This window comes from Heteronotia binoei, chromosome 1 (genome assembly GCF_032191835.1).
Source record: "Heteronotia binoei isolate CCM8104 ecotype False Entrance Well chromosome 1, APGP_CSIRO_Hbin_v1, whole genome shotgun sequence".
NCBI lineage: Eukaryota > Metazoa > Chordata > Lepidosauria > Squamata > Gekkonidae > Heteronotia > Heteronotia binoei.
In genome coordinates this window covers 29,435,533-29,460,116 of record NC_083223.1, presented here as the reverse complement: position 1 = coordinate 29,460,116, position 24,584 = coordinate 29,435,533, and the positions used below count along the sequence as shown (strand labels likewise).

General features: G+C 41.8%; 1 protein-coding gene across 2 annotated transcripts in view; it reads left to right on the top strand.

Annotated features, from left to right (window-relative positions):
* ETF1 (eukaryotic translation termination factor 1) overlaps positions 1-24,584 on the top strand; it is a 79,478-nt gene that overhangs the window by 1,174 nt on the left and 53,720 nt on the right. The gene's annotated exons all lie outside the window — the stretch shown is intronic.

The following is a 24,584-nucleotide window of genomic DNA, read 5'->3' as shown; positions in this document are numbered from 1 at the left end:
GACCTGCCCTTTTGGCCACCCATTCATAACCTTTAGCTGGGCCCAGTTCCGTCTGTTCTCATGGGTGAGTTACCAACAATTATTGGGTGAAGACTGAGATAACATTAAGTGTATGTAGCAAGAGTGAGTTCAAAATATATAAAGGGCTGTATTATCACTGTCACCCTTTGATGTGTAGTCTTCCTTTGTTCCTTTTTATTTTTCCGTGAGAAGCTGGCATTTTTCATTGCCTTCCCATAGAGACAATTTATTTGGAGTCAAAGAATGCAGGCTGCTTTGGTGGGGCGTCTCTCCTTGGCCCTGTAATGCCAGTGACTGAGCTATCTTGCCTTCATTATGACATGTGTTATAGCTTGCTTGGCTTGATTGTCTGTCTTGAGATCATAGATGGACTCTCTATGCTGCCTTTTTGTTATAATGATGTATCCCTTTTATGCCAAAGAAATGGGACTTTTCCTCCCATAATGTTTATCTATGTGGGACTGTTTCCATTTACCTTTTAATTAAAATAGGTGTGACTTATTAAATCCATAGAGAACAGTAGCTGGAGATAGGTATGTTTTTCTGGTAGCTAGGGACAATCTCAAATCTTTGTGATGACCACCTCCCTCTGTTTTCCCAAAACACAATAGGAGATCCTTCCTCAAGTCTTCTAGGCAGGCAGGATCTTCTACTTCATGCTGAGACAGCAAGAAAGACCCTGGCTTTCTCCTCCTCTTTTAAGTTCAAAAGAGCTGAGAAGAGAAATTCAGGCAGCCTTCTCAGTATCATCTGAATCTTGGCTTTCATTGTTTTTGATGGACTCCAAACCATCCTGTGAAATTCAGAACTTATTTATTTATTTATTACCTTGAATTTTTATCCTGCCCTCTCCGCAAGCGGACTCAGGGCGGCTGACAATTAGTTCAAATAACTTCAAACAATAAATACAATTAAAACATTTTATGGTGCTGTTCAGCAACAACCTAGGCGGGATCGTCCTTTACTAATAGTGATCCCATAGTGATCACAATTTCTCAGTGGTGTACAGTGGCAGTCCTCTCTCGGTTTAGGTACCAAAGGCCTGTCGAAATAACTCAGTTTTTCAGGCCCTGTGGAAACTTGGGAAGATGGGGCAGATGTTTAATAGTCAGCAGCCTTTATGAATCATAGAGTTGGAAGGGGGCCATACAGGTCAACACCCTGCTCAATGCAGGATCAGTCTAGAGCAGGGGTGTCAAACATGCAACCTTGGGGGGGCTTCTATCAGGCCCCCCCAACAACTGGTTGTCATCTGCTTCCCTCTCCCTTTCTCTTGCTTCCTTCTGCAGCACAACTTTTTGCCAGGCTTGCTCAATCGCTCAGGAGCTACAGAGCAAAACCTCTATTTTCTCCATTGGCTGAGGCTCCTCCTTTGGGGAGAAAGGTGGGCAGGGAGAGCTTGCTTTGCGATGAAATTATTCACTAGCAATTTGTTATATTTAAAAATCAGTTGTGGTTGTTTTCTGTATATAGCACTTAATTCATCTTCTAGGGAATGAGAAAAGGGGATGTATAAGCAACTTTTCCTGCCCTGCTGTACTGTATTTGTGATCCTTGAACCGCACACAAGAAAAATCTGAATTTCCATTGGTTGTACTCTGCTCCTAGTGGAGAAGCTAGGAAATATGAATTGTTCAGAAGTTCAGGTGTATGCAGTGCACTGGGAGTTGAAATGTTTGCCCTGTTAGTGGAAGAAGTTATTCTGCACAGAGACATTAGCTTGGTAGTAAACGAACTCTCCTCTCTGGTGCGCAAGCATCAGCTTCTCTCTACTTCGTACATGCAAGCACTCTGCATACATAAGTCATATACAGTCAAGCTGTCTGGATCCCAAACACTGTCTTTAGTTGCAGATATGAAAATTCAGGGGTTGCCATGGATTACTGGATGGTAAACTTTGATAGCCATCAGGAGGCAACAAGTCAGGCCTTATTGGTATACAGTTGTCATACAGCTTGTTTTAAGCTGTTTTGTCTTTAGTTGAAGCTTATGAAGTGTGGTGTTATCTGTGGAAATCGGATTTAGTGGTTGTATGTGCACTTGAAGTACAAAAGGGGTCAGGACAGGTGACTTTATATAGGTAAAGCATTCAATTAGAATTGGTATTTCAGAATGATTGCAGGCAGCATCATATTTAAAGCAAGAAGAGTTTGGTGTAGTGGTGCTAACTTCTCATGTTCCATTTTTGCTGTGTTAAGATTGTTTTGATAATTGTTGCATTCCACCAAGATTCTCCTGTTAGTGTGAAGAGCAAGCTAGAAGGAAAATGTGAAGGCTGAATCCACTTGTGCATGCTATGCATGATGGTTTCATCATAACAAATGATCTGGTTGTATAACATTTATATAGAGTTACCAGATGTCCACTCTTTTTGTGTGTCCACCCTCTTTTGGGCTTTTTTAAAAAAAATGAAAATGTTCTCTTTTTGGATTGGAAAGTTAGGAATATTGCAGTTTAAATTATTGCAGTTTACATAGTAGGGGTATAAATAAAATTTGTCATAGTGACCGCTTGAAATGGTCAATTGGGAAATATGTCCTCTTTTTGCTTTTCAAAATATAGTAACCCTACTTCATGGCTATTCCCTCCCCTTTGTTCTCCAAGTATGGTTGAACTCTTTGTTTCAACCAAACTTTCGGCAAGCTTAAACTAGTTTATAAGCAGCAGCCCTTTTGAAGAATACATATTATTTGAAAAATACATATTTTACATATATATAAATGGGCTGGTGCATTTTCAGTATTGGTGTTATTTTAAGCTCATTTTTATGTACAGGTATTGCAGCTTGTCTATTAGTTTGATTAAATAGTTGGGAAGAGTTTTGTGTTAGAATTTAGTGAAATATCCAAATTTGTTTCTGTAACCTGTTATTTATTTTTGACCTGGTTTCAAAGTTCGCTTTCTGCTTCTGGTACGTACTTCTCGTTGCATCTTTCTTGCAAATGCTCAGTTTTCCTGAGATGTTTTCACTGTTTCTCCCTTTGCACAGCAACTTACCCTTCTTTGATCCCCATGTTAATCTGGGGATCCACTGATCTATGGATATACAACCTTAGGGTCATAAAGCAGGCAGAGGTGAAAAGTTACTGTTTATACTTCTGCTCACATAGCATAGCAATTAGGTAGTTATAAAGGGTATCCAGGGGTGACCAACGGTAGCTCTCGAGATGTTTTTGCCTACAACTCCCATCAGCCCCAGCCATTGGCCATGCCAGCTGGGGCTGATGGGAGTTGTAGGCAAAAAAACATCTCGAGAGCTACCATTGGCCACCCCTGGTTATACACTTCTGACCTCTTCCTTTAGCAGCATGACTTCTTTTTATTTGTGGTATTAATGTTTATGCTTTGGGTAGTATCCTATCCTCCAGTCTTCTTCCTCCAGTAGAAAAGTCACAAATTGGAGGAAGGCGTCATACTTTGCTTAGTATGCAGTTACACTAAGTTTTAGTATACAGGCCCCGTATGTCTAGGTAGATGGCTGGATAGTGTTACTGATGAGACTAACACGAATTTGAGCAGACTTCAGAGAATGGTGGAAGGCAGAAGGGCCCAGCGTGACTTTGTCCATGGGGTCGCAGAGTTGAACTCAACTGTGTGACAGAACAACAACGAAATGTCTAGGTAAAATCTTGCCCTATTTTTATTGCAATGTTTATAGTTTCTTTGTTTTCTATTTCTCTGACTTTTAGAAAATACACTCAAACCTGGATCTAGTGAAGGAGGCAGACCTGAGTGCCAGCAGCTTACCTACTTATATTTGTTAGGGCTCCATTTGCTGACTAGGACAATTTCCCCATCCAGAATGGGGGGGGGGGGCAGCTTTGTTTCATTGCCCAGCAGTTTGAATCTGGCTACCTCCTAACTTCCCTTGTGTCCAAGGTTAATCATTTTGGAGCCCAGTTACCATGAATGTGGCTAGAAAGCTATATACTGCTATTGCCTGCCTTTTAGTTTAAAATGGGGACTGCAGAGGGTGCACCCTGTCTGAAGCCAATGTTCCTTGGGCTGGGTTGTTTACCAACAGTTGGTTTCATTACTTTGTATGTGTAATATTTGTATACACACATTTGTGTACACATTAAATCTCATTACTTTGTATGTGTATATGACTGTGTAGTGACCATAGGAAACCAAAAATCTGATGACCCATTCCCTTAAGGCACAACATTCCAAAAGGCATGACCAGGCAGTGGCTAATCTTGTCACACAGGCCAATGCTTCCTGGTTTGCTCTCTCACATTGTTCTACACAAGAGCAATTGATTCCATTCTGATATGATCTTCTTCAACTCTCTTGTAGAAGTCCCCCCCAACCTTCTTGCAAGTGCTCAGTTTTCCTGAGGTGTTTTGAGATTGTCTCTAGACTTAAAATCTAGAGGCATTTTCTCAAAGGGACATATGAAACTTTTCAGGTTAATGTTCAAAATCAGACCCAGCCCTATAAACAGCTCCCCTGAACCATAATTGAGTCTGAACACAAAATCTGTATGAATGATCGATCAAAGCCACTGAACTAAATGTGGTTTGCCTAAAGAAAGTCCAGAGTAATCTATAGAGGAGTTTCTTACTCCTGTGTTACATGGCATGGGCATGTAAGTGTAAATGACCTTTGTTCCAGTTTGATCCTTCCAGTTTTGTAACTCTTCTGTGAAATTTTAATCTTTTAATGACAGGATCAACCTGTGCCCCTCCTGCACAACACATAGTTTTACTAAACATGTAATAGATCATCACCCATCTCCTTCCATGATGCTTCTCTAATCAGCTAACCTCTGATTTCTTATACCTGCATTTGCAGTTAAATAATCTGTAGCACTGTTCACAATAATCGATTTACACGATTTACACATTCCTTTAGAGTTGTTCTGTTAATAAAACTTCCAATTTGCTTCTTCAAAACTTTTTAAAATCAGCTGTTTTTTCTTCCCTCTTTGATACAAGGTTACATCTTTTAAACCTTGAGGAAAATTACCAGTGTTTGCATTCTAAATAGGTGCTACAGAGAACAAAAAATTCCTACTACTTGTGTTTTCACAGAGAAGATTCAATTTTCTAAAAAAAATTAATGCATTGTCTTATAAAAGTAGTAACATGCATGTGTGTGATACTGTTCAAATTGGGCAGATTCAAACTTCATTTTTCCCTCAACGATTACCCCACAGAGTATTCCATCACAATATATGTCTTTTACAAGCACCCCTCATTAATTCTCAGCAAATCTGCTTTGAATCTTTTCTGATCAGATATTCTAGTTAGCTATTTTTGCTGTGGGGCGGGAATGAAATTTCTGCAGTATATGAAATTAATATAATACTTTTTAGTATTCTTTCCTAAATGTAAGTTATATTAGATCTGCTCATAACGCAGATGTTCATGACAAGGAAGTAGCCAATAGGTTCAGTAGCATAGATACCTTAATATATCAATCCAGTCTTTTAAAATGTATTAATAAAACCCAGAAGGGAACAAGGAACAGTTCTTTATCTACAGCACATACATCTTTAAATCAGTATACCTAAAACCTGTTTTGTTATTCAAATTCAAAATGTACTGCAACAAAGCCCCCATCACACCCCTAATGATAACCTATTGGTGACTGTAATCATTAAAATATTATGGGGTACATGTAGTCCAGCATTATCTCTCCTGACTAGCAGCAGCTCTTCACAGTCTTGGGCTTCTTGTCATACGGTGCCAGGTGTGTATACATAAAGCAAATCCTCTGCCATTTAGCTCTGGGCCATTCACAGTTCAAGCATAAACAACTGTGTATTAAAACTGATTTCATGTATATGTTAGATGTTTCAGTATTACGGTGGACTGGATTCTATATAATTATCCATAATATTATTATAAGACCTAAAACCAAAACAAAGTCAAAGTCTTCTTGGATCTAATGAGAGTAGTCATTTTTGACCCACAAAAATGCTCACTACTTGTGTTTTCACAGAGAAGTCTCAATTTTCTAAAAATGCATTGTTTTATAAAAGTAGTAACATGCATGTTTGTAGTAAAGTTCAAATTGAGCAGATTCATTTTTCCCCCCAGTGATGATAATGATTTATCAATAAATGGTTCATTTTGGTAAGTGGCTTGCTATACTCTGCTGTGATCTATAATTGCATTATTTTACTGAGATGCTGTGTGATAGAATTTTGGTTAGCTGACCTGAAAAATTCAGTTTAGGTGCAGTAGGCATAGAAGGACAGCTGTACTGCTTTTTAAGCTTATGTCTTCTGGAGAAAAAGGCAATATATTCTGCTGGCAGTAGAACTGTCTGCATCAGGAGAGGGCTCCTTGCTGAAGGAAATTACTGTTGCTAGTAGAACAGGTTTAGGAGATTAGTCCTCATGAGTGGAAATAGGGACAGTGAGTAATAATAATATTTAATTTGTATCTCGCCCTCCCCGCCGAAGCAGGCTCAGGGCGGCTCACAACACAGGTACTTCAACAATTAAAACAATACATACTATACGTACATACATATTATAAATCAAGCATTGATAAAATTAATCATTGTAATTAAAAAGCATTCTAAGATTAGATTAATATTAAAATCTTGATGTAGCCTGGAAGGCATGCACAAAAAGTAGGTGGGGCAATAATGACCCAAAACCATGATTGAACATGAAGCCTGATCATAATTTGCATAATATAGTCTTTTCCCTCTCCATGCTATCTCTTGGTGTATTTATAGCAATTAGTAGAGAAGAGTAGAATGGGCATATGTTAGTGTAAAAACCCATCAGTATCACATCTCACAGCACTATAAAAGCAGGGGCAAAGTGTGGAGTCTGTGGGTATCCCAGAAAGAAGCAGCATTTGAGAAAAGGGAATGGCAAGTCTAGGTCCCAAGGGTTACTAAAGGGCACGCTGAAAGGACCACTAGGACCCTTGCATGACTTAATGCAGTTCTGCAGGATTTATAAGGCAGAAATGTTCCGCCAGGCCTCTGGTTGATAACAGCAACGGTTCCATCATAGCTGGGCACCCTCATCCCCGCTTCTTTCTTTTTTCCTCCATCTGTTCATCAAGGTATCAAGCCATGGAAATACTGGATTTCTTCAGGGTTGTATGTGTTTGAGCTACACAGAAACATATTGAAGGGTGGGCTCAAAACTTTTTGAGTGCTATCTCTTTGACCTAGTTCAAGGACAGGTATACCCAACAGATCAGGAATAGCTCAGTAAGACCTCTTCAGCCCTGGCCTGCTGCTTTGTAAACCGGCATATGCCATGTTGCTTGCCTTGGTCCTGAGTCCGTTGTGAGGACAACAACCTTACTCAAAGCTGAAGTTAAGCTTAAATCTGGTCAGGATTTCCTCCAGCCACGCTTTAGAAGTAATTTAAAACAATGTAAATATTGACTAGAGCCCATGGCGCAGAATGGTAAACCTGTTGTGCTGTAGTTCAAGCTCTCTGCTCACAACCTGAGTTTAATCCTGGCGGAAGCTGGGTTCAGGTAGCCAGCTCAAGGTTGACTCAGCCTTTCATCATTCCAAGGTCAGTAAAATGAGTACCCAGCTTTCTGGGGGGAAAGCGTAGATGAGTGGGGAAGGCAAAGGCAAACCACCCCATAAAAAGTGTGCCATGAAAACATTGTGAAAGTGTTACCCCAGAGTCAGAAACGACTGGTGCTTGCACCTTTACCTTTTTAAATAAATCAACCCTGGGTCTGAAAGTGCAGAGTGCCATCTAATTTACAAGAAACTAATATATTGACCTGGTAATAGTATCTTAGGAGTGGATGAGAGTTCTCTAGTTCTAATGCTATAGTTCTTTGAAGAGTGTTTAGACATTTTCAGGAGATGCTGTAAGGTTGTTTTATTTGTGTCAAGCACTATGGTGTCAGAAAGATATAATGGCTGAAGTATTGTCAAGTAATGGCTCTTGGGTACCAGTCATGTCCAACCCCACTTTTTCTCACATCCCTGTAGCCATCTGGCAGAGGATGTTTATCTAACGGAATTGACTTGCTTTGTTTTAGTACCTAAACTCCCCCCTAATATCCCAGGCCTCTACAGGTCTTATTTTGGTCATGGGCTGGCGTTAGAAGGCTATTGCTAGGTATAGGAAAATTACTGCTTTGCCCTTTGAACTCAGAATTCCAGACGTGTCTGTTTGTATCTATATAGCTTGCTGTATCCTTATTTTCTTTAGTCTTCTCAAAGACAGTGTCTTATCTGCAACATGGAGTTTTAATAAAGAAGTAACTTTGATTCAAAACCAAGGACTCTATTCTTGAACTGCCTGTGCTTGACATTTTGAGAAGACTCTTTTGTGGGGTCTTAACCGAATTTGGAAACTTTTTAAGCCATGGCTGATGAAGGTCCAGACAACAGAGAAGCTCCACAGACCCGGACACTCTGGCAGGCGGAGATCCGGAGCAGGACCCAGGCCTCCTCTGTGGCACATCCTAGACGCCAGGAGGCAGGTCGGGAGAGGCTCCCTGCTGCACATACAGCAACTATTTATCACTCCTAAAGATTGGGGTCTGCGCCGATCAAGCACACTGATAGACTCGAGGCCAAAGCACTGAGAAGCGATCCTGAAACTTTCCCCCTTGAGAGCACGGTCAGAAGAGGGAAATCCGGAAACCTCGGAAGCCAGCAGAGGTGATGGCAGAGAGGATCAAGGCATGGACCCGATCCCCGAGGACAAGGGAGAAGACCAAGACCCTGACCCAAAGGACTTCTTCCAACTCATAAGATTCCAGATGTTGGAAATTGCCCAGGATATAAGAGACGAGATGCGGGTGAACTATGACTTCATGATCGTGAGATGAGGACAAGGATTGACCAGGCACTACATCCCCCGGCCCCACTCAGAGGGCAACCAGTGCCACAACAACCACAGCAGCCGCCGCCGCCTCCACCTCAGCTACCCCCACCACAACAACCTCCCACCCGTCCGGTGGATTATGGGAGGGGTCGGGAGCTGGCTGCCACCTTCGATGGTGACCCATAAGAAGTAGAATACTTCACCATACAACCTAACAGCTTTATGCATTATTGGGGTCACACCTTCCCAGACAAGTTTAGCAGAGTGGACTATCTGGGATCCAAGCTGGAAGGAGCGGCCAAGAGATGGTATGTGAGCCTCTACGAGACTCACAGCCTTGAACTAGACACGGTGATGGCATTCTTGAGGGCCACACTGATACAATATGAAGACTCCAAGAAACCAGAGCATTGACTGCCCTAAGAGACATGGAGCAAGGGTCCCGATTGATGAGAGAGTACACAGCAGACTTCTGAGCCAATGCCACAAAAGTAAGAGTGTGGCACGAACAGATGAAAATTGAGCAATTTCAAAGGGGATTGAACGTGAGTGTGCTGGATCGACCCCTCCAGCAAACTCAATCAACCAACCTGGTGGGATGGATACAACTAGCTGGTGAAGTCGAAACCATAATGAAGAGAGTGGCTCTCCATCAACAGCAGCAAAAGGGAGGAAAGGGGGGACGTGAGTATCGGTCTGGGGCTAAACCAGAAGCAAGAAAGCCTGTCACGGGGGCAGAGGGACTCCAGGCCCCAGGTTCGGCCACTCTTCTCCTAAATAGTCTTCAGTTTTAAAATACCAATTCTTGCAATGAGAAAAAAGTCAGATATATGGATTCCACATGCTTTGCGAAGTTCAATTATTAAAGACGGCTTTATGCACAGGAAATAGGTATGCATTCTAATAATAGGGTTCAGGAAGAATGACCATTGGTACTTACCAAGAAGGGTCCTTCTTCTCTGAGGTCAGGAGGCCATCTCTGTGGGTTATTCCCATCCATCCTTCAGGGAGGCAAGAAATACTTTTTTTCTACTTCCTGGTGGTGCCTTCGGAATGACCCATCCTTCAGTTCTGGGACTCTGAAAGCGGTAACCGTAATTCAAGTAATACTCTAATTCTGTTAAAGAAAATGTACTAAACAAGAACATTAATGGCCATATAACAGTACCTGGTGAGATACAGGGTAGAAAGGTAAAAAGAAGAGAAGAGCACATAGAAACAGAAATGTCGATGATGATGGGAGGGCTGAGATGGCCTTCTGACCTCAGAGGAGAAGGACCCTTCACGGTGGTACCAGTGGTCATTCTCCCTCTGAGGTGGAGGCCATCTCTGTGGGACCTCCCAGAGCAGTGTCCCTTAGATGTATGGTACAGACATGTCTTGGTAGCGATGTTGTCCATCCGGACAAAGACAGGCTGATGGGCTGGATCCAACCTGAAGTAATTCAGAGCCGGCTGGATGAACCTGAGTTCTAGAAGTTGATGGGAAAACTCTATTCTTCGAGAGTCCACTGACACTGTACGAGAACATTGTTCAGGATAGCTCCCCAATGTTGAGGGCTCGTAGCTGTGAAGAACTCCCCATAGACCTGAGCGTAGAATACCTTGCCCTGTCAAAGACTGCTGACCTTCACCTGCTAGAGAAGACTGGATCTGATGGATACAGGAATCCAGAGATGAAAAATCTTCTTTCCCATGATGGACAACTGGTAGGAACGAAGGGAATGCTGCAGTGGTCTGGAATGAAGCCTGGCCCACTAGACTGTCTAAGCAGGAGATCAGCAGACACATGATTTTGTCCAGAAGCAATAGGGATTTTATTTGTTAGTCTTTACAAAAATGAGTTAGAATATAAGGCAAAACAGTGAAGGAGTTAAAGGAAGTATATAAAGATAGTTATGAGGGAAAATATGTAAGAAAAATCTAGAGTTTAAGAGTTAGAACGGTAAGGCCTGATCTAAGCTGATCTCTCTGAAGAAGCAGGAAAAGAACTGAAGGGTGGGTCATTCTGAAGGCGCCAACAGGAAGTAGAAAAAAGTATTTCCTGTCTCCCTTAAGGATGGATGGGAATAACCTACAGAGATGGCCTCCACCTCAGAGGGAGAAGCTTGAGGTAAAGACTTTGCCACTGTGTATAGTTTGTACTATTTGTTGCTGTTAAGTAGGTTCCTGCTATGTAATTTTTCTTCTAGTTTAATATGCCATGTTTATATTTATGCTGTGCTTCACCTCTGGCATGTTGATTGCATTGATTTATTCTATGTAATCCTCCTGAAGTTCCCAGTGAGAAAGGCAGACTATAAATAACATAAATAAATAAAATACTGAAAATGACAACACAGACATATAAGGTGCAGTTCTACTATAGGTTTCTATAAATGGGACTATGAACTATAGAGATTTTTTTAAAACCCAGTGCCACCAGAACCCATCAACAGCACCACTACAGAAGAGGAATTTCTTAGCAATCTAGCTCCAGCTGACCTCATCTAACACACCAAAATTCCGACATGGTTTACTTATTTATCTTTTAAAATATTTGTAGTATTTGTACTCTACCCTTTCCTTGCAGCTCACAATTTCAAACTAAAATCTTAACACAATATAATAAAACCCTACTAAACCCTTCCACAAGAGAACACTTGCAGTCTAGACCCCATCAAAACCCCTAGCAAATTGTCAAGCACAGGTAGTTCAAGCATAGAGTCCTTTGTTTTGAATCAAAGTTACTTTATTCAAATTCCATGTTGCAGATGAGACACTGTCTTTGAGATGACTAAAGAAAACAGGGATACAGCAAGCTGTATAGATACAGACACGTCTGGAATTCTGAGTTCAAAGGGCAAAGTAGTAATTTTCCTATACCTAGCAATAGCCTTCTAATGCCAACCTGTGACCAAGATAAGACCTGTAGAGGCCTGGGATATTAGGGGGGAGTGTAGGTACTAAAAGAAAACAAGTCAATTCCGTTAAACATCCTCTGCCAGATGGCTACAGGGACATGAGAAAAAGGGGAGTTGGAAATGACTGGTACACAGCGCCATTACTTGACGATACTTCAGCCATTATATCTTTCTGAAAACACAGTGCTTGACATACTGCCCCCCATAGGCCCTCCTCCAGGGTTTTTTGGGAAACTTAGCATAAAATTGTTTGATCCGGGCTGGGGCCTCTCCATTATAGTGAGAAACTCATTCATCATGTGATTTCGGGAAATGTTTCCAGTGGATTAGAAAATGCAACACCCCCCGTTTTATTTTAGCGCCGAGGATCTCCTCCACCTCGTGATGGTTCTGGTTCCCTACTGGGATCGGGTCCGGGGCTGGTTGTTGGGGATGCCAACACATCGACCCAGGGTCTTCCTTGAGTAAACTGCAATGGAAAATGGGATGAACCTTACTAAACATTTTAGGTAATTCCAGCTCTACAGTCACTTTGTTTATAATCCTTTTCATCCGGAAGGGACCAATAAATTTATATGCCAGTTTCTTTGAAGTTTGAGTGATTGGTAAGTTATTTGTTGACAGAAATACAGTATTCCCCACTTTAAAGTCCCAAGTGGGGGAGTGGGATTTGTCATAATGTCTTTTATAAATCTCTTTAGCTGCTTCCAGGTTTTCCTGTACGTTTCCCCAAGTTATCCCACCATTGTTCCAATGAAGAGGGGCTGTCCAGTACCTTCCCTCCTGGTAAGGATGGAAGGGTTTCCCTTCATAGCCATTTACCACCAGGAAAGGAGTGGTTTTAGTGGAGCTGTGCACACTATTATTGTATCTATACTCCACGAAGGGGAGTAGTTCTACCCAATTTGATGGTTGGTGGTTAATGAAGCATCTTAAGTACTGTTCAAGCACCGCGTTCATGCGTTCTGTCTTGTCTGTCAGTCTGTGGGTGGTATGCAGAACTTAGTCCCTGTTAGATGCCCGCTAGCTTGCAAAACTCCCTCCAGAAGTCGGCAACGAACTGAACGCCCCTGTCGCTAATGACCTCCTCTGGGAATGAGTGTAGTTGAACCACGTGTTGAAAGAATAGGTGCGCTAGCTTTTTAGCTCTGGGCAGTTTGGAACAAGGGATGAAATGTGCTTGTTTCGAGAAGGTGTCCACTACTACAAAGATTATGGTTTTCCCTTGTGATGTTGGTAATTCTACGATGAAGTCTAGAGACACCATCGGCCACGGCTTTGCGGGGGATTCTAACGGTTGGAGCAGTCTGGGTGGTTCCCCCCCCCCCACTTTCGGCCATTAAGCAGACCGGACAAGAGGCCACGTATTCCGAAATGTCCCGTTTCATGAATGGCCACCAGAACTGTCTTATTAATGAGGTGTAAAGTTTTCACATAGCCAAAGTGGCCTGCTGTTTTACTATCGTGGCAAGCCTGTAACACCTCTTGGCGTAGGATCTCTGGGACATATAGTTTGCCGTCTTTGTACCAGAAACCGCCTTCCCCTTGTTCAACTCCCTGGGGCTTAGCCTCCCCTTCTTTTTCTACTTCCAATTTAAGTTTGATTCCCCATTGATTATCAGTCTCTTGACAGAGCTTTTGTGATCGAGTGGTGACCTCCCTGCTTAAGTGGGAAGGGGAGATTAGAGAGTCAATGACTGCTTCCTTTCGACTGTTATGCAGGATAGCGTATCCTCCAGAAAGTTTTTCGTTCCTGGGATGTGTTTTAGTGTGAAGTCCCCTCGCCCCCTCTAACCATGATCTCCATGTTTCTAAGGCAAATATTACTGCAAAGGCTTCTTTGTCCCATACGACCAGTTTGCTGGTCAGGGGAGAATTTTCTAGATATGTACGCACAAGATCTCAGGGCCCCTTCATCATCTAATTGCAGGAGAATTCCCCCCACAGCGATGTCACTGACGTCGCATTGCACCACAAAACGCTTTTGCTCATCGGGGTGAATTAAATAGTCTTTTCAAGCGATTAAAAGCGTCCTGGCATTTGCTCGTCCAGGTATTTGGCTCCGGGACGCTTTGTCTCTGGACCCCTCCCCTTTGTTTTCAGGAGGTCGGTTAGCAGTAGCATGATATTGACGAACCCCTGAATAAATCCCCTATAAAAGTTCGCAAATCTGATGAAAGATTATAGCTGTTTACGAGTTTTTAGGGGGCTCCCAATCCAGCACAGCCTGTATTTTTGCTGGGCCCATAGCTAACCTTTTCCCCGAGACTCTATCCCAGAATGGATGTGATTACTAAGAGCCAGCATGGTTTTCTCAAAAACAAGTCATGTCAGACTAACCTGATATCTTTTTTTGAGAAAGTGACTACCTTACTGGATCAGGGGAATGCTGTAGACATCGTTTATCTTGATTTCAGTAAGGCTTTTGATAAGGTTCCATATACTATCCTTGTTGACAAGTTGGTAAAATGTGTTACTGTTAGGTGGATCTGTAACTGATTGACAGATCGCATCCAGAGAGTGCTTGTGAATGGTTCCTCATCCTCTTGGAGAGGAGTGACAAGTGGAGTGCCTCAAGGATCTGTCCTGGGACCTGTTTTGTTCAACTTCTTAATGATTTGGATGAAGGAATAGAGGGAATGCTTATTAAATTTGCAGATGATACTAAATTGGGAGGGGTTGCAAACACAGAAGACAGAAGCAGGATACAGGATGACCTTGACAGGCTGGAAAACTGGGCTAAAACCAATAAAATGAATTTTAACAGGGATAAATGTGAAGTTCTGCTGCATTTAAGTAGGAAAAATCCAATGCATGGTTATAGGATGGGGGAGGCTTGTCTTAGCAGTAGTATGTGTGAAAAGGATCTAGGGGTCTTAGTGGATCATATGCTGAACATGAGTCAGCAGTGTGATGCGGTGACTAAAAAGGCAAATGTAATTTTGGGCTGTATCAACAGAAGTATAGTGTCCATATCACGTGAAGTGATGGTATCGCTTTACTCTACTCTGGTAAGACCTCACGTGGAGTAGTGTGTTCAGTTTTGGGCACCACATTTTAAGAAGGATCTTAAAGTCGGAACGGGTCCAGAAGACAGTGACAAAGATGGTGAGGGGTCTGGAGACCAAGTCCTATAAGGAAAGGCTGAAGGAGCTGGGGATGTTTAGCCTGGAGAGGAGGCGGCTGAGAGGTGATATGATCACCATCTTCAAGTATTTGAAGGGCTGTCATTTAGAGGATGGTGTGGAATTGTTTTCTGTGGCCCCAGAAGGTAAGACCAGAACCAATGGGTTGAAATTAAATCAAAAGAGTTTCTGGCTCAACATTAGGAAAAACTTCCTGACCATTAGAGCGATTCCTCAGTGGAACAGGCTTTCTTGGGAGGTGGTGGACTCTCCTTCCTTGGAGGTTTTTAAACAGAGGCTAGATGGCCATCTGACAGCAATGAAGATCCTGTGAATTTAGGGGAAGGTGTTTGTGCGTTTCCTGCATTGTGCAGGGGGTTGGACTAAATGACCCTAGAGGTCCCTTCCAACTCTGATTCTATGAAAGATTTTATTTAAAAAGGGAAGAATTTTGTTGCCATCCAATTCATGCTGCTGCAAATCTGCTGGATCCAAGATTCAAAGATGGAAATATAAGTGATGATAGCACTGCTGCTGCATTTGCCTGGATTACAAAACAAGCATCACATTTAGGACTTGATGTTGGGAAAGTACTTTCAAATGTTGCAGAATATAGAACATCTTCAGGGATTTGGTCCAGGAATGCAATATGGGATTCTGCTAAACATATTCCTCCTGCAACATGGTGACAAGATCTTTGCACAACACAGCCTCTGACTCCTCTTGCTTCTCACCTTCAGATTCCACCCAGCTTCTGCAGCATGTGAAAGAATCTGGTCTATGTTTGGAAACACTCACACTAAATCAAGAAATAAGCTGACATGTGAAAGGGTAGTTCAATCCGGGCAAACCTTCAGTTTTTAGAAGTCCATAATAACTGTGAAAATCACAGATACATCAGAGTAGCAGAGACTGAAACATACTGATAATTACAGCTCAGGAAATGATTCTATTTAAATTTCATGCCCATTCATTGAAACTTAGTCCCACACGCCGTTCTATACACTTCCCCCCTCTTCAGTTCTTTTTATGATAATGGGTTTTTTTATTTTTATTTAATACTGTGGAGAGGAAATATGAATAATTGTTACTTCTGGATTTTTAAAAAAATGTTTTCTGGAGGTTTTTTTGTCCCACATAAACTAGTAAACAGTTAGGAGATTATTGCTCCATTTGTTACAATTACAAATAAATATTATTAAAAAATAAATTCTTTTTGTAATAATTGTTTGGATGCACTATATTTTTAATATGCTAGTTGTGATCATTTCATGCCAAGTAAAATTGTCCAAAAAGAATGACTTTCAATCTGGAAAAGGGAAAAAAAGTGCTGATGTAGTATTTTTTTTTTCATTTTTTCCGAAAATTTCCGTTTTTTTCCAAGCTACAGAATTTCTGGAAATTGTACCTCTCTAGTCCTGACAATGCGCTGCCCTGTGTCAGTTGTTTTGAGTTATTCCTGCATTATTGGCATTACTTGCTGTTACTCACTGTTTTATATATTTAGCCATATAACCATCACCATGTATTCAGTTATTGGTTTAATTTCACTTGGCATTAACCACCAGATGGATTAACAGCTTATTTTACTCTCTTGACTATTTTAAAGTGTTATACTGTTAATGGACTATTATGTGTAAGCGTGCTCAAAAGCAAAAGCGACTGCTGGATTTCTAATCTTGTCTCCAATGAGACAGAGGCAACCTGAACTCAAGATGTGTCTACAACCTTGGCTGAAGGGAAACATCAGAGCCTGGGAACTGAATTCAGATGGTTCTAGCAGGAACAGGTTGAGTAGGAAATTATGTGACAGTTAATTCGTATCTACATAATTTACTTTAATTTGTATCTACATTTTACTTTAGTTCTGGCAAGACCTCAGTCTCGTCAACATGTACAAGCCTGTACTAAGAAGTTTTTTTTGTTGACTCAGTTCAAATAAACTTTTTCTGCCTCTGCATGAGAAGTCTACCTGAGTAATACCCTAGCAAAACCTTACATTCTCTTTGCTTTGAGAGCTCCTACAAAACCTATGAAATCTTGCGCCACCCTCTTTAATTCTGTCCCTCTTTTCAATGGCTCTCTCTGCTCCTGGGCTCTTTCCCCCCTCTCTAGATCTCCAGGTGACTTCTGTGGTGGAGAAGAAGGGCTTGCAAGCTTGTCTATTTTCCCATCCTTCCCTGCTTCACACATGGCAGAAATAGTTACTTTCCTATGGGACAGCACACAGAGACTGACTGAGGTCTCGATGCTAAGCATGCTTACTTGAGAGAAAGCCTGCAATAAGCTCCACCTTGATCTCCAGGAGCCACATAGTATGTGTGAAAGAGCCGCATGTGGCTTCTGACTCAGTTTGGCCACCCCAATTTAGGATTCCACCCCCCCCCCCCCAGTAAATTTATTGGACCAAGTCCAAAAGAATGCTCAACACAGGAGACAAAACATACATGTCAATCTCCTTGTAATATTCCAGCAAGGAAATGGAGTGCCTGTTACATTGATCTGTTTAATGATCCAGCCTCAACCGTTTCGATTAATGCCTTCTCAGTGTCATCAGTTGTACCTGACTGGCCTTCGGTTACTCATGAAGAAGTTAGTGAGCTTATTAATTCTCTCAAACCTAATAAGGCCCCAGGTCCAGATGGTATTCCAGCAGAGCTTTTGAAGGCCAATATTGAATGGTGGTCTAATTCTCCTGCCCATCTTTTTACATTGATTGATAAGTATGGCATTCTCCCTGACTCCTAATTGAATTCTATAATAGTCCCCTTATAGACCTATTATTCATTCTAGGAAAGCTTTATGCTAAACATCTTAAAAAATTACCTGAATGAATGTCCGAGCATAACTTACCAGGCAAAGAACAAATTGGTTTTATGGCAAATCATACCACCCTGGATCATTGTTCCATTCTAGCCTTTCTAGTTGAGAAATATCTTCCCTACCCAGGCGGAAAGCTCTATGCAGCTTTTATTGACCTTCATAAAGCTTTTGATTCCATTAACAGGCCCCTATTATGGGAAAAACTGCACAAACTGGGCATTGACATCGTCTTTTGTTTTTGCTTCCCAAATTACATTCAGGAAACGCCTGCCAGGTTAAATTCAATGGAAGAGAGGGTCTCTTACACATTTTCTGTGACAAGGATGTGTCCTGCCCCCCCCCCCCCTTTAATTTATTTCTCTCAGATCTACCTTCTTTCTTAGCTAAAATAGATGGCCACCTATGTTCCCTCTAAGCTGTGGAGTCTTGTGAGCAGAAATTCTGCTTTGTGAGCTACTAGCATTAAAGTTGTGACTTACTGCATAAATTTGTTTGCTCTGGGGCCATTTTTTGTGAGCTAAGACCAGGGCTTTTTTTGAGCAGGAGCGCAGGCTGGTTTGGCATCAGGGGTGTAGCCTAATATGCAAATGAACTTCTGCTGGGCTTTTCCTACAAAAATGTCCTATGTTAAATAATGGTGATGTTAGGGAGTGTGGCCTAATATGAAAATGAGTTCCTACTGGGCTAATATGAAAATAAGTTCCTACTGGGCTTTTCCTACAAAAAAGGCCCTGGCTAAGACAAAAATTTGTGAGCCAGAGCTCACACTAACTCAGGGAACTCTGATGGCCACCCGCCCAAATTGAACATTTTTTTTGGTCCCTGTTTTATTATGCACTGACAATGCAATGATTCTTTCTTTTACTAGGGTTGGCCTACTGTGATTCTCAATAGTTACTGCAGACAAACTTCCTTTCTGTTAATTTTGACAAGATAAAAATATTGGTCTCTTCTAAATCTTGAAAGTATTTTAGCTGGAGAATAGAGGCCAGAAAAATTGAACAGGTCAAATCGTTTAGATACCTTAGTGTTTTGTTTCAGTACAACCTAAAATGAGGCTCCCATCGGGAACATTCTCTTAATTTGGCCAGGGATTGTGGCTATAACTTATTTTTTCCATCTAAGAGGTAACCAATTCGTTCTGGCTGCTCTGTGAATTTTCCAGGCCACAGTTATCTCACATCTGTTGTATGGGATCCCTGTGTGGATCCAGAATTTCTCTTAAAGAAGTTGAAAACATTAATGCTATCTTCCTGCACAGGATTCTTGGTCTACTTAATTCTGTCATTTATTTTACTCTCTGTGCTGAGAGTAAAATAAATAGGTCTGCATCTTATCAAATCGTGGGCATGGTCATCTGCTATAAAGTATTGGCCTCGTCTTCATTTTAGTCCTCCTTCCAATAAACTTATTGCTCTCCTTCCTGCAGACTCTTACAGCTCAACATGGTCACAATTTATAGTGTCCAAAATTAAATCCATCAGAATTTACCTAGATTCCCTGGCCAGTTCTGATGAAAGGGCCATATTTCATATTGTCCAAAGGAGGATCTGGGAAATTGAAACCCAAATAATCAAGTCTGGTAGCTCTGGAGTTTGCTTCCCATGTTATTTTGGCCTCTTGCACAAGATTCTATGGCACAGTATTTTTCCAACCTGACAAATCCTTTACATCTTGCCAGATTTAATCTTTTCTCTTCAGCTGTCTTGAAAGGCTTCAAAAATACAGAAATACAAAATATTGTGCAAAAACAAACACTCTTGAGTGGTGTATACAAAATTCTATTGTCATGAAATGAACAGCCTACAACAGTGGGCATGCATTCATACAGTATAAATAGACAACAAACAAAAGTCTCAAAACAATATTCCAAGGAGGACCCCACACAGTCTCTGAGTTTTCCAAACTGAGTACTAAGACTCAATAATAAAGTTCCACAGGAGTCCCTCGGCTTTGATTGCGTTCCACTGCTCCTGCAGCTTCCTCGTAAGTCAACTGAAACCTCCAGCCAAGTTCTCTCTCAAATGCCCATTTTGGTATCTTAATTTGCGGCTTAATCAACTTGGCTGGAGGTTTCAGTTGACTTACGAGGAAGCTGCAGGAGCAGCGGAACGCAATCAAAGCCGGGGTTTGCGTGAAGGCTAGAATTTTTCCTTCAGAAGTCAACAAGCAACGGAGGGACTCCTGTGGAACTTTATTATTGAGTCTTAGTACTCAGTTTGGAAAACTCAGAGACTGTGGGGTCCTCCTTGGAATATTGTTTTGAGACTTTTGTTTGTTGTCTATTTATACTGTATGAATGCATGCCCACTGTTGTAGGCTGTTCATTTCATGACAATAGAATTTTGTATACACCAGTCAAGAGAGTTTGTTTTTGCACAATATTTTGTATTTTTGTATTTTACATATTGTGCTGCCACTGTTCTTTTGCATTGTCTTGAAAGGCTTCAGCTGTCTTGATATAAGGGTATTCCTTATAAGGAGTTGGTTTCGGCTTCTTTAAGGAACCTGATTCCGCACAACATATTCTTTTTCGTTGGTCTAATTACTCTTCTCTGCACCACTACTGGATTCGTTTTCTTCCCCCCTCTTCAAAACCTTTGACCAATAATAATTTAGCAAAAAAACATCTGGAGAGCTACCATTGGCCACCCCTGCAGTATATAGATCTATCTGCCTGCCTGCTCTACCTTTTAAATTTCAGTGGGTTCTGGTTGGTGGTGACCTTCTTTACATTTTTAGGTGTCTAGTTCTTGGACTGTTTATCCCTGTTTCATTGTATTATTATCCCATTAAGACATATCTCATTCCTGGCATTGTTACTAGGGATGTGCATTCAGTTAGTTGAACCGAATACAATCCTGAAAAACAGCTGATTCAGCTGTATTTGAGCCATATAGAGCCGAATCAATTTCTCTGATTTGGTTTGGGTGCCAATACAGCAGCCGTGAATAGCCACTAAAATTCGGCAGCTATTTGGCTCCATTATACACTATGGGCCATTGAAGTCAATAGCAAAATATGGTATAATGGAAGGCAGCTGGAGGGGAGGGGTTTTGAAGTAGAAGCTCGTAACTTGTAGGTGAGCTGCAGGAGTCTCTCCCCCACGGAACTCCCAAGTCCCAAAAAAAGGATTGTATCAGGGGTCCAATTGTAGGGGCACCCAAAGAGGGTGCCCCCATCTCACCATTATACCCTATGAGTTATTGAAGTCAATGGCAAAATAATAATGAAAGGTGGCTGGAGGGGATGGGGTTTGAGGTAGAGGCTCCTAATTTGTAGGGGAACTGCAGTAGCTTCTTTCCCCACAGAACTCTCAGGTCCCAAAAAGATTGGACTATGGGGGTCCAATTTTAGGATGCTCATTTTTAAATTGAAAATGTATGCACCTTTGCAAGGCTGTTGTTGCTGCTGGCTGGGCTATACCAGCCCAGCTTAGCAACACCGTTTACTTGCAGTTCTGCCAATAGAATTGCAAGGTGCAGTGCTCTCTGTCCAATCACAGGGCAGTGTTCTTTTTTGAAACTGTTTTGTACATTGGCAGAGAGCATTTAAGGAGTCCTGCAGCCTAGGCTGGATTCCATTGCTGGCTAGCAGTTTGGCTGAGAGACAGACCAGTGTAGCTGCTGACCCTTGACTTCAGCTGCTGTTGCTCTCTCTGCATCTCTCTGTGTCTCTTGGTCTGCCTGGCTGCTGGTGGACTGGACTCTGATATCTGAAGAAAACATCTTCAGGTAAGCTTTGGGGAGATTTTTTTTTTTAAGCAGGTTTTAAGACAAGTAAAAGGACTTGTTGTTATAGTGTCCTTTTACCTATCCTGTTTAGGGTGAGTGACCTGCTTGAGATGGGATAGGGTTTTTGGCGAAGATGGGGTTGGCCTAGTCTTTAGAAGTTAAAATTTTGTGAGGGTTTAAAAGTTTGTTGTAGAAATATTTCAGTACTTTCTTTCAAGATATTACTGAATTATTGCTGTTATTTTGTTGCTGCGTTGGGGGAGTGTTTTGTTCACTGTTGTTAATTGTTTGGTTAAATTTCTGATCACAAGTTGTGTTAGTGGTTGTTTGCAGATTTAATTGTTACTGTTTTGTGGACATTGACAAATGTTTTTAAATAGTTTACTGGTGTTTCCTTTGTTGCTTGGGTTAGGGGGCAGCTGCTATTGTGGGGTTGTATCTTGTGGTTTAGTTCTTCTGGATAGTGCTGTTGGTTTTTTTAGCTCCTTTTTTGCACAGTGTGATTTGTTGTGAGCTTAGGATTGGTTTTTAAAGTTCCTCCCCTCCCCCTCTTCTGGTTGCTGGGAAGGGGACTGGTGGTGGGTGTCAGTGGGTTGCTGTGTTTCTCTGAGTTGTTTTGTCTTACACACACTTGTGCTTTTGCCTTTTTTCCTGGGTGGGCCTTGCAGCTGGTGTTACTGTCACAGTCTTGTGTTACTCTTTGTGACTTGCTTCCTCTGGTTGCCTGACTTGACTCTTTCTAACTTTGAAATCAGGTTCGGATTCAGTTGATTTTGGCCTTATTGTGTGGGGGGCATTGTTGCTGGGTTGCTTTTCTGTTCTTCAGCCTTAGGGAAAAGTTAGTTTAGTTTAGATTTTGTGTTCTCTCAGTGGTCTTGTTCTGCCCCTGTGTTAGCTTAGTCTAAGAAATCCAGCTTAGGGCTTCAGTTTCTCATTCTCAACTTAGATCAGATAGGGGATACTTTCAGAAGAAGATGATGATGATGATGATGATGATGATATTTGATTTATATCCCACCCTCCACTCCAAATCTCAGAGTCTCAGAGCAGCTCACAATCTCCTTTATCTTCCTCCCCCACAACAGACACCCTGTGAGGTAGGTGGGGCTGAAAGAACTCTCATAGCAGCTGCCCTTTCAAGGACAACCTCTGCCAGAGCTATGACTGACTCAAGGCCATTCCAGCAGGTACAAGTGGAGGAGAGGGAAATCAAACCCGGTTCTCCCAGATAAGAGTCTGCGCACTTAACCACTACACCAAACCAAGAGTGTAGGTTTCTCCAAAAAGCAGTGTAACTAGGCCAGAACTGGTTCCATTTAAAAGAGAACAGGGTGTGTATGCATCTGGCCTTCAGTTACTGGTCAGTGCATTTTTACATTCCATAGGTTGACCCCCAGCTTTTCTCTAATCATAGGGGACACCCGATTTCTAGTTTACAGGGAAATCTGATTTGTCTCATACTCCAGTCAGGAGAAGCTTAACAAAGAGTACACCAGTCCTTCTGAAAAGGTTTGCCTTCATCTCAGGGTAGCTTTTAAAAAACTGTAGCCAGGAAGAGGCAGGTCCACCTAGTTTCTTTAACCAGACTAAAACAATACAAAAAAGGACAGGTTACGGATGAATAAAAAACAGATTTTTGGTGGGAGGGTTTTTAAAATGGAGTCAGGCTGTGTTTGGTTCAGGGTACAATTGGGGTGCAACCCTAGCTCATCTCCATGTGGGTTTTGGGTAACACCAAAGAGCTAGGTCACCATTACAGTTACAAAAGAGTCCATTGTCACATTTAAGTTTTATTTAGTATTCAGCCATAACACATAGATTGGGGTGTGTGTGGTTTTGATGGTCAGGAAGACCCAGTTAGAGTCAAGATGTATATTAAGTCCTGGATGTTCACTGGGTATAACTAAGAAGGGAAGAATACAGCAGCAAACAACTACAAACCTGAACGCCTAAATGTGAGAGAATGACATTAAGAAGTTGTGCCAGTGGCATCTCAAGACAAGCAAAGGTCAATGCTAGGTGGTATAAATGAAACCAGAACTTCATTAGATTCAGTGAAAAGGATGTCTCCTCATATTACATGTGGCTGGGGTGGCCAACGGTAGCTCTCCAGATGTATTTTGCCTACAACTCCCATCAGCCCCAGCCAGCATGGCCAATGGCTGGGGCTGATGGGAGTTGTAGGCAAAAAACATCTGGAGAGCTACCGTTGGCCACCCCTGACATATGGGGTTTGGAGAGATATGTTGCCAGGAAGCACCATTAGAATCTAGATGCCGGAGTGACAGAGTGGGAACTGCTGCTAGAAGTGGATAAATATTAAACAAGAGCAAAAAAGTTGCAGTTTTGGATTCAGAACAGGTACTGATGGGGTTAATATGCCTGAGAACTAAGTTTGACTGCAGTGGCAGTTTTAAGACCAACATAGTCTGTTTTCTGTGAAAAGCTGAGAACTAAACAACTTAGTTATTAATTATTATGTCTACTGAGACAGGAAGTCAAGATATCTCTGTTATGTTCTGAGGGTTCCATTGTGTTGACTATTTTTATGATGGCTGGTCTCTTGGCTTTGTTGTGATATAAAAGGAATGCTTCTCTCTTTGGGAATGTGCCATGGCAGGACCAAGATGTAGGATAAGTACGGTGCAGTGACAGGTTCCCAAGATACTTGCTTTTAAAAAGAGCAGAGGTGATAGTTTCATGCCACTTGGCATGTCGGTCAGAGTTCCGCTTGGGCAGCCCTGATTTTCCATCAGCTTCTTTTAAAACCCAAGTGTCCTACCGGTAGTTTCCAAGATGTTCTTTCAATGACAAACAATGTGGAGCGTTGAGGGATTCCACACAGGTATTTCTTCTGTGGGGCTGTGGTTCAGTGGGCAGATGTTTCACATGCAGGAAGTCCATGACTCATCTCTGCTGCATGGTAGTACTACATTCAATGCACTGGAGATATCCACCACCAGTGTTCCCTCTAAGCTGAGGTAGCATGAGCTAGCTCACAGATTTGTAGCCTCCAGCTCACACATTTTTGTCTTAGCTCAGGAAAAATGGCCTAAGAGCACACTAATTTATGCAGTAGGTCACAACTTTAATGCCAGTAGCTCACAAAGTAGAATTTTTGCTCACAAGGCTTTGTAGCTTAGAGGGTACATTGGCCACCACCCCAATTTTTGAATGAGAGAGATTCCCTAGTTTGATCT